The sequence below is a fragment of the Pelodiscus sinensis genome, chromosome 3, assembly GCF_049634645.1.
Source record: "Pelodiscus sinensis isolate JC-2024 chromosome 3, ASM4963464v1, whole genome shotgun sequence".
In the NCBI taxonomy this organism is placed as follows: Eukaryota; Metazoa; Chordata; order Testudines; family Trionychidae; genus Pelodiscus; species Pelodiscus sinensis.
The window spans coordinates 35,156,403-35,172,339 of record NC_134713.1 but is presented as its reverse complement, the minus strand read 5'-3'; the positions used below and the strand labels follow the sequence as shown (position 1 = coordinate 35,172,339).

Below are 15,937 nucleotides of genomic sequence, written 5' to 3'. Positions count from 1 at the left end.
AATAGTTCTAGAAAAAGGACATAGAGCAAAATCCTACCTATATTATATACTAGTGCAACCCCACTGAAGTTAAGGTTGTAAGTCAGTGTGTTATTGGCCTCTGATTCTCAGGACCTATTTTTCTGAGACCAAAATACAGATTTTCATTATTTACTGATTTTATCTGACTTCCAGTATGGTAGATTACCTTTCAAGTAACTTAATGCATTTTGTAGGCTTGCCAATTCCAAGCAGCTTCGATTGTCTCTTGCAAGAGCATTATAAAAACAGCAAAGCAGGTGCATTGAGCTGTTTGGAAAACTGAGAGAGATTTTTTTGCTTGTTTTTTGGTTTGTTTTTTCCCTTATGGAAAATTGCAATAAAACTGAAGAGCCTTTCAGGAAAAAAAAATCTTTATGCTGAAAATCCAAAAAATGTGTGTGGAGCGAGGGAAGAGTGAGAGATTTTAGTAATAACCATGTCAAATGTTTCTACTGAAAAATGATAGAAAAAATTAACATTCTTTACCGAAACCATTTGTTTTAGTTTAAAAAATGTAATGATGGAAAAAATGATGGTTTTTAAATAGCCCTGGAACAGTTGTCAAATGCATATACAATTATCCCTGACTTGCTCAATATTCACTAAAAACCTCGTATTTATATATACATGTATACTTGGGAAGAGGAATACAAAATATGAATTTTATACCAGGGAATAAAGATGACACTAGATTAAATTAACAAATACATTTCTTGGATATAACCGACATGCATAATATATAAAACATATGTAAAAACACAGAGGCAAAAATATAACAGGTTGCAGTGTAGAGGCAAACATGCTGGTCCCAGGCTATGAGAGACAAAATGGATGTGGTAACAAGAATATCAGAATGGCCATACGGTGTCTTCCATAGAGCCTAGTATGCTCTCTTCAAACAGTTGGCAATGCGAGGTGCCCCAGAGAAAATGAACAGAACAGGTAATCATCAAATAATCCACTCCCTGTTGCCCATTTCCAGCCCTGACAAACAGAGGCTAGGGACACCATCACTGACCCTCTTGGCTACTAGCCAATGAGGGTATGTCTACTCTACAGCACTAATTCGAACTAATTTAATTTGAATTAGTTAATTCGAACTAAGCTAATTCAAACTAGTGCATCTAGACCTAAAAACTAATTCGAATTAGCGTTTTGCTAATTCGAACTAGCATGTCCACATTGAGTGGACCCTGAAGCGAAGTTAAGGCTGGCCGGAAGCAGTGCCGGCAGGGCATCAGGTTAGGACTTAGAGCGTGGAGCTGCTGTCTCAGGCTAGCCAAGGGCTGTGCTTAAAGGGACCCAATCCCCCCTGGACAGACAGTTCTCAGGGTTCCCCGCTTGCTTGTCTACCTCAGTGAGGGACAACAAAGCAGTCCTGTCTTGGGAGTGCCATGAGTGCTTGCACTCGGCACATCACAACACTCGGCCATCAGCCCGGCTGCACTTGCCACAGGCTGCCATCCGGGGGGGAGTCAATCGGGGGGCTGTCAGGATCCAGGAGACCCTGCAGGAGAGCTTCTACCCCGAGGAGCCCACAGAGCCACCCCAGTCCTCCCCATCGGGGGCTCGTACCCCATTCCTCCCTCACCTCCTTCCACTTACCCCTCCCTAACCTCCTTCCTGATGTAAAAAATAAAGGACACGTGTGTTCAAAATAGAAACTCCCTTTATTTAACAAAACTGGGGGGGGGGGGATTAACCTCTGGGGAGACTGGAAAAAGGAGGTGGGAGAGAGGAAGAGAGAGGTTGGGAGAGGGGAGGGGAAAACCTGGGAGGAGGAGCTGGAAGGGGGAAGCCAGGGGAAGAAGGAGGAGGGGAAGTATAAAACTATGATACGCCATACCTTCAGTATTGTGTACAGATGTGGTCTCCTCACCTCAAAAAAGATATTTCGGCCTTGGAAAGGGTTCAAAAAAGGGCAACTAAAATGATTAGGGGTTTGGAACAGGTTGCATATGAAGAGAGGCTAAAGAGACTGGGACTTTTCAGCTTAGAAAAGAGGAGACTGAGGGGGGATATGATAGAGGTATATAAAATCATGAGTGATGTGGAGAAGGTGAATAAAGAAAAGTTCTTCATTAGTTCCCATAATAGAAGGACTAGAGGACACCAAATGAAATGAATGGGTAGCAGGCTTAAAACTAGTAAAAGAAAGTTGTTCTTCACACAGCGCATAGTCAACCTGTGGAACTCCTTGCCACAGGAGGCTGTGAAGGCTAGACCTATAACATAGTTTAAAGAGATGTTAGATAAATTCATGGAGGTTGGGTCCATGGAGTGCTATTAGTCAGAGTGTAGGAATGGTGTCCCTGGCCTCTGTTTGTGGAAGGCTGGAGATGGATGGCACAAGACAAATTGCTTGGTCATTGTCTTTGGTCCATCCCCTCCGGGGTACCTGGAGCTGGCTGCTGTTGACAGACATGCTTCTGGGCTAAATGGACCTTTGGTCTGACCCAGTACGGCCGTTCTTATGTTCTAAGCTCAGGGCTCAGGATCTGGGGTCTCACTGGACCAACTTGATTTTCATGCAAACCTGCTCCTGGGTTCGCATGTGGCCTTTGGTGACCAGGCTGGCAGCTATCCTGCCCTAGAGGGCCACTTTCCTGTGTCTAGTGCGGAGATTGTGGACATTGGAGGCCTTCCTCCAAACCTAGATGAGGTCCATGATCTCTGCACTAGACCAGGGAGGCGCCCGCCTCTTGCAGCCCTGGGCAGGCTCCTGGGAGCTGCCAGTCTGGTCTTGGGAAGAGGCGAAGGGCTGTGTGGCAGCGGGTGGTTGGCTCATGCTGTGCTAGGTGCAGGGTCTGCTGGCTGGGTGCTGGCAGGCTTGCAACTGGCACAAGCACTTTAGCCAGACCGTGGCCTTTTAAGGGCTCTGGGGCCAGGAGCGGGGCAGAAGAGTTTCCCTGGTTTGTCCCAGAGTGGCCACCAGGGCAACCTGGGAAGGGCTAGCCTACAACAAGTTTGAATTAAGTGGCTACACAGCCCTTAATTTGAACTAGGCGTTACTCCTCGTAGAATGAGGTTTACCTAGTTCGAATTAAGCGCTCCGCTAGTTCGATTTAAATTCGAACTAGCGATTTTTGTGTGTAGCCCCTATTAAAGTTAATTCGAACTAACAGCTGTTAGTTCGAATTAACTTTGTATTGTAGACATACCCTGATGGACTTATCGTCCATCAATATATCTATGTCTATTTTGAACCCTGTTAAAGGCTTGGCCTTCACAATACCCTTTTTGCAAGGAGTTCTACAGAGTGACTGTACATTATGTGAAGAAATGCTTCCTTTTTGCTTTGTTTTGTTTTGTTTTAAACCTGAGGCCTATTAATTTCATTTGGTAACCCCTCGTTCTTGTGTTATGGGAAGAAGTAAATAACTTTTCCTTACTTTTTCCATGTCAATTATGATTTTATAGATTTCTGTCATATTCCGCTTAGTTATCTCTTTTCCAAACTGAAGAGTCCCAGTCTTATTAATCTCTCCTCATATGGCAGCCGTTCTATATCTCCTAATGATGATTTTTGTTGTTCTTTTCTGAAACCTTTCCAATTCTAATATATCTCTTTCGAGATGAGGTGATCATATCTGCACACTGTATTCAAGTTGTGGGCGTATTATGGATTTATAAAGAGGCAATAAGTTGTTTTCTGTCTTATTATGAATCCTTTTCTTAATGATTCCCAACATTTTATTTGCTTGAGTGCTGCTGCACATGGAATGGTGTTTTCAGAGAACTATACAGAATGACTCCAAGATCCCTTTGATGGTAACAGCTACTTTAGTCTGCATCACTTTGTATGTTTAGTTGGGATTATGTTTTCTAATATGCATTACTTTGCTTTTATCAATACTGAATTTCATCTGCTATTTTGTTGCACTGTCATCCTGCTTTGTGAGATCCTTTTGAAGCTTGTCACAGCCTGTTTTGGACTTCACTATCTTAAGCAACTTTGTATCATCTGCACATTTTGCCACCTCATTGATCACTCCTTTATCCAGATCATTTATTGACAATAGGATTGGTACCAGTGCTGATGTTTGGGGGACACCACTAGTTACCTCTGAAAATAGTCTGAAAATGTGATTTATTCCTGCCCATTTTTTCCTATCTTTTAACCAGTTACCAACCTATGAGAGGACCTTCACTCTCATCTCATAACAGCTTACTTTACATAAAAGCCATTGCTAAGTGACCAAAAACTTTCTGGAAAGCTAAGTACACTATATCTACTAGATCCCCATTGTTCATATGCTTGTTTATACCCTCAAAAAATTCTAGAAGATTGGTGATGCATGATTTCCCTTTACAAAAACCATGTTGGCTCCCCCCTCCCTCCCAAATTATGTTTACCTATGTGTTTGACAATTCTGTTCTTTATTATAGTTGCAACCAGTTGCTCAATATTGAAGTTAGACTTACTGGCTGGTAATTGCCAGGATCATGTCTGGGGCTCTTTTTAAAAAATTGCCATCACATTAGCTATCCTCCAATCATTTGTCACAGAAGCTGATTTAAAGACGGGTTACAAATCACAGTTAGTAGTTCTGCAATTTCACATGTGAGTTATATTAGTTAAATGCCATCTGGTCCTGATGACTTGTTACTGATTAGTTTATTGATTTATTCCAAAGCCTTCTCTAATGACACCTCAAATTGGGGCAGTTCTTCAGATTTGTCATCTAAGAAGAATGGTTCAGGTTTAAAAACCTACTTCAAATCCTCAGCGATGAAGACCAATGTAAAAAGCTTCATTCATTTTCTCTGCAATAACTTTATCGTTCTTGAGTACTCCTTTAACATCTCAATCATCCAGTGGCCCCACCATTGTTTAATAGGATTCCTGCTTGTGATTTACTTTAAAAATTGCTTTTGCTATTTGAATTTTTGGCTACCTGTTCTTCAATTTCTTTTTTGCCCTTTCTAATCATATTTTTACAGTTCATTTGCCAGAGTTTATGTATCTATTTTCCACACTAGGATTTAATTTTCACTTTTTAAACAATGGCACTTTGCGGGGAGGGTTTATGTTTGAGGTATGAACCTCTATTACAGTGACTTTACAAAGTTTCCATACAATATCTTTTATTGGACCAACTTCTATTAGTGAAAGGGGCAAGCTCTTTTTCAACTTTGTGAGGCTTGAAAGAGTTATCGGATACATTTACTCTTTAAGAGTTTTGTGCTATTGCATCAGTAAACTCTATTAGAGGTATGAATGACTGGTATTAGTATTTATATAGCATTTGTCATCCAATAAGGAGCTTGACTCAATTTATAAACACTTCAGAGGAAAATCAATCCTCAATTACTTAAGTACAGCAACCACCTCTTGGGTGAATTGTGGCAGCTATTTTGTGTAGAGCACACTATGCAGCAGTTTCTGTAGGTTGTAGGGCTGTCAAGCAATTAAAATATTAATCATGCTATTAAACAATAATAGAAAACCATTTGTTTAAATATTTGTGGATGTTTCCCACATTTTCAAACATTGATTTCAATTATAATGAAGAGAAGGCAATGAAGAAACATAATACAGGTTGGACCTCCCTGGTCTGGTACCCTTGGGACCTGACTGATCCTGAACAAGGGAGTTTGCTGGACTAGGGGAGGTCAATGCTAGCCCCCTGTCTCTAGCCTGGCTGGACTCCCAGTTCAGCAGGGCCCATGGACACTGCTCCCCCTACTGCTGGCCCAGTTAAGCACCTGGCCATTGGCCCTCCTGATGCCAACACAGCAGGGATCCCAGCCCTAGGAGGGCTGCCAGCCCCACTGCTGACAGCCCAGCAGGGCTCCCAGAACCTGATTCCCCTACCATCTTGGCTTTGCTGGGCTTCCAGCCCTTCTGTCACTGCCTCTGCTGTTGCCACTCCAGAAAAGCTCCTGGCCTAGCTGCCCCTGGCCTGGTAAGGCTCCCAGCTCCGGCAGGGTTCCTGGCCCTGCTGCTTCTGGCCCAACAGGTCTCCCAACCTCAGCAAGGCTGCCAGTCCTGCTGCCATCAGCCTGACTGGTCCCCCAAACCCCAGCCCTCCTGCCTCCAGACTCCCCGCCATGAGGGTGCTCTGATCCAGGAACATCTGTAGTCCTGCCAGATTACAGATGTTGCTGGACAAGAGAATCCAGGTTTAGAGAGGTTCAAACTATAAGAAAATGTGGAAATGGCCGAGGTGCCTAATGACTTCTTGTTTCATTTTTCACCAAGAAGTTTGGTGGCAATTGAATGTGTAACATAGTGAATGCTCATGAAAATTGGGTAGGTTCAGGAGCTATAAAAGGGAAAGAACCAGTCTCTCCACTTCTCTGGTAAGGACACAACTATCCTAAGCTCTGCTGAGCAGCTCCTTATGTTATTCCTGGTGTGACCAGCAAGCCGCCCTTTGATTGGCTCCCTATGAGCGTCTCTCTCTTTGGAAGTGTTTGAGCAGGTTTCCTCTGGCCTGCTTTTAAGCCCTCCCTTGCTGGACTGGTGCAGCCACCCCACTACTAAAAAGTACAAAGTAAACAAGGAATAAATGGTCACACTCCTTCTCACACTTCTTCCAATGGCAGTGGATCCCTGTACCATTCCTTACAAAGGGGTATACCTAAAGTCATGGTCTAGCTCTTTCAGAAGTTCCAGTCAATCATGACAGAGAGAACTAGCATGGAGAAGCTTTGTGAAAGTGATACCAGTGCAACAAATGCCTACAGAGAATTGCTTGCAGACTTATTCTTGCAGACACTCTGACTCCAAAATGATACCAGTTGTGATGACTGCCCTGATTTGAGATGGAAAGCAACTTTAAAGTAGGTTCCATTTGCTTAAAGGCTGAGGACAGGTTTTCAAAATGAGAAGCCCAAACTTAGGCTCCTAAAACCATATTTTGGCAGCTAAAATTATAGCCTGATATTCAAAAGAGGTGAGCACTGAGAAGCTCTGAATGCTCATGAGAGGAATATATACAGCTTGTATTTTGTAAACGGAATGTCCTTCAGAAACTTTGCTGTGAGATCCTAGAGAGTGAAATTAACCAAAATTCCATTAGCAGATATTTTAATTTTCTCTTCTCCAGACAGTTTTCCCCTAGGGAAAGAGCCAAGCATGCCCAGATACGGCTGGTTTTAATCTGCAAATGAGGCAAAAAAGGTCCTAACAGCATGAGAAATCAGGCAGAAACAATCTGGAGTCATCAACTGAGTTTCACCATTTAGGAGAATGAAACAGAATTCTATGCATGGATTTACAGCTTATGTAACAACAAAAAAATTCTGGCTGTCAGCAGGACGTGTTGAACCTAGGAACATCTAGACCTAAAGGTATGACCCACTACTGCATGAGCTAAACACCCCGCAGCTCTTAGCTAAGGCTGTATCTGATTTGTTAATTTCTAAGTGGTCTTAATGTCACTACGGGGGTCAGAACACCATCGCCAGGAGGTGTTTGGGTTATACTTATATATCTAAAAAAATACAGACTAACCCGGGGAAATAAAAAACAATAAAAGTCATACTATACCTATTGTATATAAGGTTATCAAATAGTTCAGAATATTGTATTCAATATCCATGGCTCATAGTTAGTAGTAGTTAGTCGTAGATCCTTCAGATCATCAATATGAATACAGATAACATTGATAATGGCTGAAAAATATGGCTCTTTGATGATCTGTATAAAATTAGTTAGTAGCCTCTGTCATCTTCCTAATAGACACATGCTCATGTCTTAAAAAAACAGCCATCAAATTTGGTAGTAATGATTATGTTTCTCATTGTGTATTTCAGGAAAGAATAGTAATTGAAACTGAACTATCCTCTCACTTTTTAAGGTCTTTTCTCTAAAACAGGGTTGAGGCAAATAGAGTTGAAGACAAAGGAATGCTAGTCTAGTTAAACTGAGGACTTTATTCTGGAAGAATGTCAAATTTCACCGCTTCTAAAATGAGTTTTTAAAAGAAAAAAATAAGCATCAAAGAAAATATATATGCAGACTGTCTGTATAAATGATACAGTGGATGCAAAGACATTCAATGGTATCAAGTAATATATTTAATATATTTAAAGATTATTCCAACACACAGAAAGCAGAAACTGCTATGTCTAAATGATCCATACATTTTAGTCAATATACAAGAGTAAAAACAAGATTTTTTTTTAATTTCCAAAACTCAAAGGTTGCCATTTAGGAGTCCATATATTTTTGAAGTTTATCATAGAATTTGCAACATCTACCATATGCTACAGAGGCCATCATGAGCCCTTCGAACAATGAAAGTAGGTTTCTTTCACTAGGTGATGAGCATAGTGATTTATTTGCTCTGTGCCTCTCAGCTGTATTAGAAAGTTTAATTTATTAAAAGAAAACAAAAGGCAGTCAAACAACAAAGTACTATAAATGTTTAAGTGCCTGAAGCCAGATTTACTAAGAAAATAATCTGGCAGAGAAAATGTTGAAAGGTATTATTATTCATTAAAACAAAAAGTTTGCAAACAGAAATCACTTTTCTTTGGCTAAACATGTAGCCACGAGAATTAATCATATACCACGATAACATTTGTTACGTATTAATGCAGTCACCTAATTGCTACTATAAAAAACAGAAATTGTTCTGATTTATCAGAAATGTTGTCTCTAATCTTAATTAATTTTGACTAATGTTTCGTAATCTGTTTATCTTCAGTATATCTGAACTGAAAATTGGTTTTGTTTTCATGGAAGTTTCCACAGCATGTCATCTGAGTCTAATATATTGGACTTTAGCTGGAGGAAGTGAAAATAGCGGAGTTGTATCTCATCAGTTCCCAGGGCAAGAGCAGCAAAGTTTGATTTATTAACAACCAATCCTGTGAATCACTCACGCACCCAGAGCAGCACAGATTAGATGTTTGCTACTCCAAGACCTAGTTCTGAATGCAATGAAACAAGATTTTGGAAGATGTGACCTCTTTAAAAATATTTGTTTCTTTTAAAATTAAAACTGATGGTTGAATTTATAAAAACAAGGGGGTTTCCTTCCAATTCTGACCCTTGCTATTTTTCTTTCTAATGTTTTAGATGTTAAAACACTGGAAGAGATTGAAAGTAAAGAGATAAAACAATATGGCAATGCTGATATGTGAAAAATAAATATATAAAGAGTGTTTTGAAACAGATGTGACCAAGTTCTACAGAAATGAATCATAAACTGGGTCTGTTTCCATTTGTTCAGTTTTCATGGAAACTATATTGCTATACACTGAAAACAGAAGTCTAATATATTTTTACCTTGTTATGAGTTTAGTTGTTTTTCCTAATATGTTTTTTTTCACATTCAACAACATGCCACATATCATAATGATATGATAACATTTGCCACATTGTTTGTGGCATTTCAGTATTTCTATATTTGTAACATAATCACTCCTTGAAAACTGCAGTGTTGGACCTTTATCCAAAGCCCTTTGAAGTCAATGGAAAGACTGCATTACTGCATACACTTCCTAAGCTTTCATTTGACCAGCAGTCTTCAGTTCCAGTGTTCTCTATGTTAAAAGTAAAGAAAGAGAAAGACATTCAACATACCTCTGTTATTTATGAGCTAGCTGTATATTTCCACTCTATGGCTCCTAAACTTTGAAAATATGCAGGTGGATTTCAGGTAGTTTGCTTCAAATTTAGTATTAGATGCTTTACTATGAGCTGGGTGAAACCTTGTTATGGATTGAGTTAAAGTTTAGTTCAAACTGATGTGTTAACAACTCTTAGTTGTAAAAGACAGGTAAAGAGGTCTCACCTCCAGCAATGGCAAATAAAATCTGCACAGAAACTAGCACCATTTAGGCAATGGTATGACTGCATATTGTGACCAGATGTCTCTGTGTGTGGTAACAGAGAGAACACACAGAAACAGAGGACAGACCAAAACATAAAGGGAGATGCACATGGAAAACGCAAAAAGGGCTATCAGGAATGTGTGAGCAGAATGTGACCTTGAAAAATTAAAGAGAGGGTGTGTTTTTTTTTCTTTTGGCTAAAGAAGCCAGAGATGTACACTAAGAAATGGTTCATTTTGTTCTTGGTTCCTTTTGCATTCAGAGACACAGGACTTAGTACACTTTTTGTAAATCAACAAAGTTTCATTAAAGACATATCTGAGGATCATTAACAATTTCTACTTCCAACTAGAACAACCTTCTAGGTTCTAAATTTATAGCTAGTCCAAAATAGGTAACACTAGTGTCAGGGTGGGTTACAGTCTACAAGAAGAGAGGCTATAATCTGGTATTTGTGCTGAACCAAGATGACACAGATCATGGAAGTGCTTCCAGAAATAAAAAATGGCCACCAGGATGTAAAACAAAACCTTGCAGATAAGTGAAAGGAGGACAAAAGAACACTGCAAGAAGCTATAGAATTTGATTTTTTTATTGCAGCTGTGAACCAGATAGTGAGAAACATGGAAGCTGATAACCATGGGTCCAGTAAGTACAGCTCTGTGTCTAAGGTGTATGAAGATAGGAAGATTCTTATCTGGTTAACCATCATATTGCTCTATTGGGACAAATGATCAATTTGGTTATAAAATAAGGGAAAATGGCAATAATGAAAAAAAAGAGAGACAAAAACAATTCAATTGAATGCTGATACTGAGACAAAATTGGCCACATAAAGGATTGCTACAAATTTAAGGTGGGACAAGACAGACTGTCACAAGTGTCTAGTATAAGCCTCTCCCTGAGCCTCTTAAGGGGAGGGGGAACACAAAGTTGAAAGCATAAAGGATAAGACCTACAGTTTTTATTTTTGTCTGGGCAGTAAAACAACTCTATTGAGTGTTTGGTACTTGCATGTGTAATGGTTTTGGTGATGAGTATAGGGATAGATGACAAAGGGTCCGAAATACGCTATTAGAGCAGACACGATAAAAAAGACTGGGGAAGAGAGGATTCAAAACCAAGCCACTTAATTGGACTCAAATGGAGACAGTGACTGTCGCAACAGCACGTATCCAAATATTGCGTTTGAAGATAATACCTCTGGAATTCAAGCAAGTAGTCCAGGTGGTGGACATAGTGGATGCTACATAATGTGGTTGCTTTCCAGGAAGAGAAAGATGGGAAGTGGTGGAAGTAGAATGGTTTTGCTCTTGTGGATGTGAACCAAGAACTGATCCTTGTTCATTTGCTGAATGTTCCTGTGCCAACACTGAGCCTTGATCCACCCTGGCTTTCTCTAATGTTTCAGAAGACAGAGACCAAATAAAATTCCACAAAAACCCACAACAACCAGAATACATGGAGGTTGGAGGAAGAAAGAGGAAAGAAATCCCTTCCTGACCCCAGCATGTGACCAGTTGAAACCCTGAAGGATGAACTTTAGGAATGTAAGAGGTGAACGAGAAAGGACCCTCAAGGCTGCTAAGCTGTGTCTCCCACTAGGAGCAACCCAGCCATACAATCCCATTCATAAATGTGTCTCGACTAGATCTTTCTTAAAACTAATTAAATTGCTTGCATCCACAAGTCTTATTGGGAGCAAGAGCACCAGAACCTTTGTAGAAGTGGAGCGGCCACCACAGGCAAACATGGAGGGGCACCAAAGGGCCAGGCCCACCACTTTTTAACAGGAGCATAGTTTGGGAAGCAGGGGTGATGCTGCCCCTCCAACCTGCAAGCCTTAGGCACTGATAGAAGGTGTGACTCATGGCAGGGGAGCTTATAATGGTGAGCAGCTCCCCCACTAGAATGTGCAGCTCCTGCCTAGTCCTGCTCCAATCCTGCCTGAAGCTTCTTGTTTGGGGGAAGGAATGCAGTTTGGGGGTAGTTTGGCCTCCCAGACTACATCCATGTTAAAAGTGGAGGTGGCTTCTAGAACCTCCAGTGCCAGTGCTGTTGATTGGCAGGCTTCTCCAGATCCTCACTCTATAGTTAGAAACCTTCTTTTAATTCCCAGACTGGATTTGTTCAGAGTTGATATATTTCCGTTTGTTCTTGTGCCAGCAATGGCTTTCAGTTTACATAGCTCTTCAACCTCTGGTGTTTACCCTCTTGATGTATTTATAGAGAGCAACCATATCCCCTCCCAACCTTCTTTTTTGATAAACTAAACAAGCCAAGCTTTTCCAGTCTGCCCTCATAAAATTGGTCCTCCATTTTCCTGATCATCTTGGTAGCTCTTTTCTGCATCTGTTCCAGTTCAAATGTATCTTGTTTGAACACAAGTGACTAGAATTGTACACAGTATTCCAAAAGAGGTATTACTAGTGCTGCATTAACACTTCTCTATTTCTACTGGAAATGACTCAGCTGTTATGTCATATGATCACAACTGCCTTTTTTTCCACATGTGTAACATTAGTGAATCTTTGTCTCACCCAGGTCTCATTCTTGTTCTGTTACTTTCAAACTGTTAGACCGCAGTTTGCAGCAAAAATTCTTATTGTTAGACCCTAAATGCATGACCCTATAGATTCACAGATTCCAGGGCCAGAAGGGACCACTGTGATCATCTTAAACTGATCTCCTGTCTCCCACAGAACTTCCTCAAAATAATTCCTAGAGCAGATTATTTTAGAAAAACATCCAATCTTGCTTTAAAAATTTCCAGTGATGGAGACTGCACCATGGCTCTTGGTAAATTGTTCCAATGCTCGATTACTCTGACTATTAAAAATGTACACCTTATTTCCAGTCTGAAAAAGGGAATCTTATACGTTGTATTTCTGAATATCATCCCATTGCTGTTATTCCAGTCTTCAAGGTCATCTAGATTTTCTTGCAGCAAATGTCATTAGTACACTTCATTCTACTTTGCTAGCTGACCAAATATATAATCTGGGAGTTGTTAGCCACCAATGTCCCGAGGCAGAAGAGAAAGTAGAGATCACAGTATATAGAAGTTACACCTACCATATGGATTTAGTGTTGAGTCAGACATATTCAACCCTTATTCTGTTTAAGGTTGAGTCTAGTCCAATACCTACAGTGTGAGCCAGACTCTCAAATGCTGTAAATTGCTGTAGCTCCTATGACATTGAGTTATGCTGATTGACACTTATTAAGGATCTGACCCTAGGAATATTATTGTGCAATATTCATGACAATGTGTCAAGTTTTCTTCTAACTAAAATATAATAAATTTAGTAAGTACAAGTGTTATATATTTAAGATGAAAAATGTTTGTAATAGACACAGAAATGTTTAAAATTTTACAGCATTGTACAATTATAAGAATTGAGTAGAAAATCCTGAAAATTTGTTGGTCTTAATTTAACTGGATCACAATAAAGGTTCAAGAGAGATATAAATTTCAGTGAATAGTTACACTAAATCTGTGTTTACTCTGATGATTTGTATGGGATACATATCTATTTAGCCAAAAGGCATTAAAAATAGAACACATAAGACTGCATGTAAGTAACACTTCCTGAAGGCAAGATTTGAAGGGTAATATTTAACAGGAGGAATGCCCAGTGCCTTTCTACTCTATTTAATTAGGATGTGTCTACACTGCACCCTTACCTCAAAATAAGCTATGTGATTTATGCTATGCAAATTGCACAGCTCATTTTGAGAGAATTTTAAAATAGCTTATTTTGAGATAATTTTGAAATAGCTTATTTAGAAATTTGGCATTGTCTACACAACGTCAGATTTCGAAATAAAGTGCTATTCCAACAAGTCCCTTAACCCTCGTTCCACAAGGGTTACAAGGACACAGAAACAGCGTGCCCATTGTTTCTAAATATGTTTCTAAATAACAGGCACGTTTAAAGATGTGGAATTGCTATTTCAGGATACTTCCAATATCCTGAAATAGCCCTGCTCTCTAGATGTAGCCTTAGACATGATTGTCTACATAACCACATAGTATCTGAGCATTTTCCAGTCTTCTCCCTCTATTATGCTATATTATTTTATCAATTTAACAATAAGCCATCCTGGTTAGAAATTGTGTAAATTACATGAATACATATGTCATTCAATGATCTGCTGACATTGGTGAAGTTATGCCTGACACCAGAGCAAGATCAGTTTGTCTTTCATAATAATAAGAACTTCAGAGGGGGAAGCTGAGTTAGTCTGTAACTGGCAAAACTTATAAAAACAACAACGAATAATCTCGCAACACCTTAAAAACTAACAAAATATGTACAGGCTACGTCTACACTGGCAGCATCTTATGCAAGAACAGCCATTCTTGTGCAAAAACTTGTCTGCTATCTACACTGCACGACTGTTCCTGCGCAAGTACATTTACAGTCTAGCGTTGTAAAACAAGGCTTCTTCCGGAAGAGTTATTCCTCTCCCTACAAGGAATAAGCCCTCTTGCACAAGAGCTCTTCCACAAGAGAGCAGTGTAGACAGGCAACATGAATTTCTTGTGCAAGAAGCCCCTATGGTTAAAATGGCCATCAGATCTTTCTTGCGCAAGAAAGAGTCCACACTGACATGGATGCTTTTGCACAAAAGCACATCTCTTATGCAAAAGCACATGGCAGTGTGGACGCACTCTTGTGGAAGATTTTTTGCACAAGAACTCTTCCACAAAAGAGTTCTTGCGCAAGAAGCTGTCAGTGTAGACGTAGCCGTAGATGGTGGTATGAGCTTTCGTGGGCACAACCTACTTCTTCAGATGAATGGAGTATAAAAAGTCCAGATCCAAGAATAAATAGGGGATGAGGGGGGACAAGCAAGGAAAAAAATTGTGAATTAGAGAAGATGCAAATTGTTCTTAAGTACCCATTGTTAGTTGATTAATTCATTAGGCTGTGGAAGCTAGTGTATTAACCAGGTAATGTCTTTATTCATACCTTTTTGATGGCTCCCAAACTTGTAAATGAACCTAAGTTCCCACACTTCCCTATGTATTTGGTTTATGGAATTGGCCTGGAACAATACTGTGACTTGGAGGTCCATTAAAGGTTAAAGCATTCTCCAACAGGCTTTTTGTGTGTTGCCTTTTCAGATATCTGATTTGTGTACATTAATTTTTTCCTGTAGACACTGTCCAGCTTGACCAATATACATGGCAGTGGGGCATTGCTGGCATTTGATGGCATAGATCACATTAGTGGATGTGCAGTTAAATGAGTCTTTGATTTGGTGGCTGGTTCAGTTGGGTTCAGTGATGAAATCACTTGGGTAGATGTGTGGACAGAGTTGACACCAGGATTGATCGCAGGGGTGGGTTCCTGGATGATTATGATGGAGGTGTGCTACATGGTTACTGGAAAGAATTTGTTTGAGGTTAGGGGGTTGTCTGAAGGCGGGGATTGGCTTTTCCCGCAAGGCCTGTAAAGGAACATTCTATATCCTCTAAGTACTTTATACATTTTACTATATTCTTGTGAGATTGGTAAATATAAGTTCAGTATTATTTACAATCATTGTGTAAACTATGGGAAAACTGTGGGGAAACTAATTTATAGTGAGCTTAATGAATTGTCAGAAGTCATACAGCAAGTCCATTTCACAGCTGTCTTTAATACTCAGAAGCTTCAGGGGGTAGCCGAGTTAGTCTGTACAGAAAAAAACAACAAATGGCCTGGTTGCACTTTATAGACTAACATGATACCATCTACATGTTTTGTTAGTCTATAAAGTGCTACCAGACCATTTGCTATTTTTTTTAAACTCGGGTTACTGACTCCCAGTCACTTTTTTGTATCAAGAGAATATGGCTATTTTATTCTAATAAGTGGGTGCAAATAAATTTTTCCAATCCAAGGTATACAAAAATAGGAAGAGTTACCTGGAGTCTCATTTGGTAATCATGAAATGACATATTGCCAAAATGTCAGTAGTCATGACAGGCCATTGGGCATTTCCTAACATTGGATGAAAGAAGCAAGCATTGTTATGCACATCCATCTCTAACCATTTTCCTTTGTAATAAAGTTGGGTAAATTAGATATATTCATTTTTGATTAAAAGTTTAAGAATTCTCAGTTCACTT

General features: G+C 39.8%; 1 long non-coding RNA gene across 1 annotated transcript in view; it reads right to left on the bottom strand.

Annotated features, from left to right (window-relative positions):
* Nucleotides 1-15,937, bottom strand: part of LOC142827582 (uncharacterized) — a 62,870-nt gene that overhangs the window by 22,548 nt on the left and 24,385 nt on the right. The window lies entirely within an intron of this gene.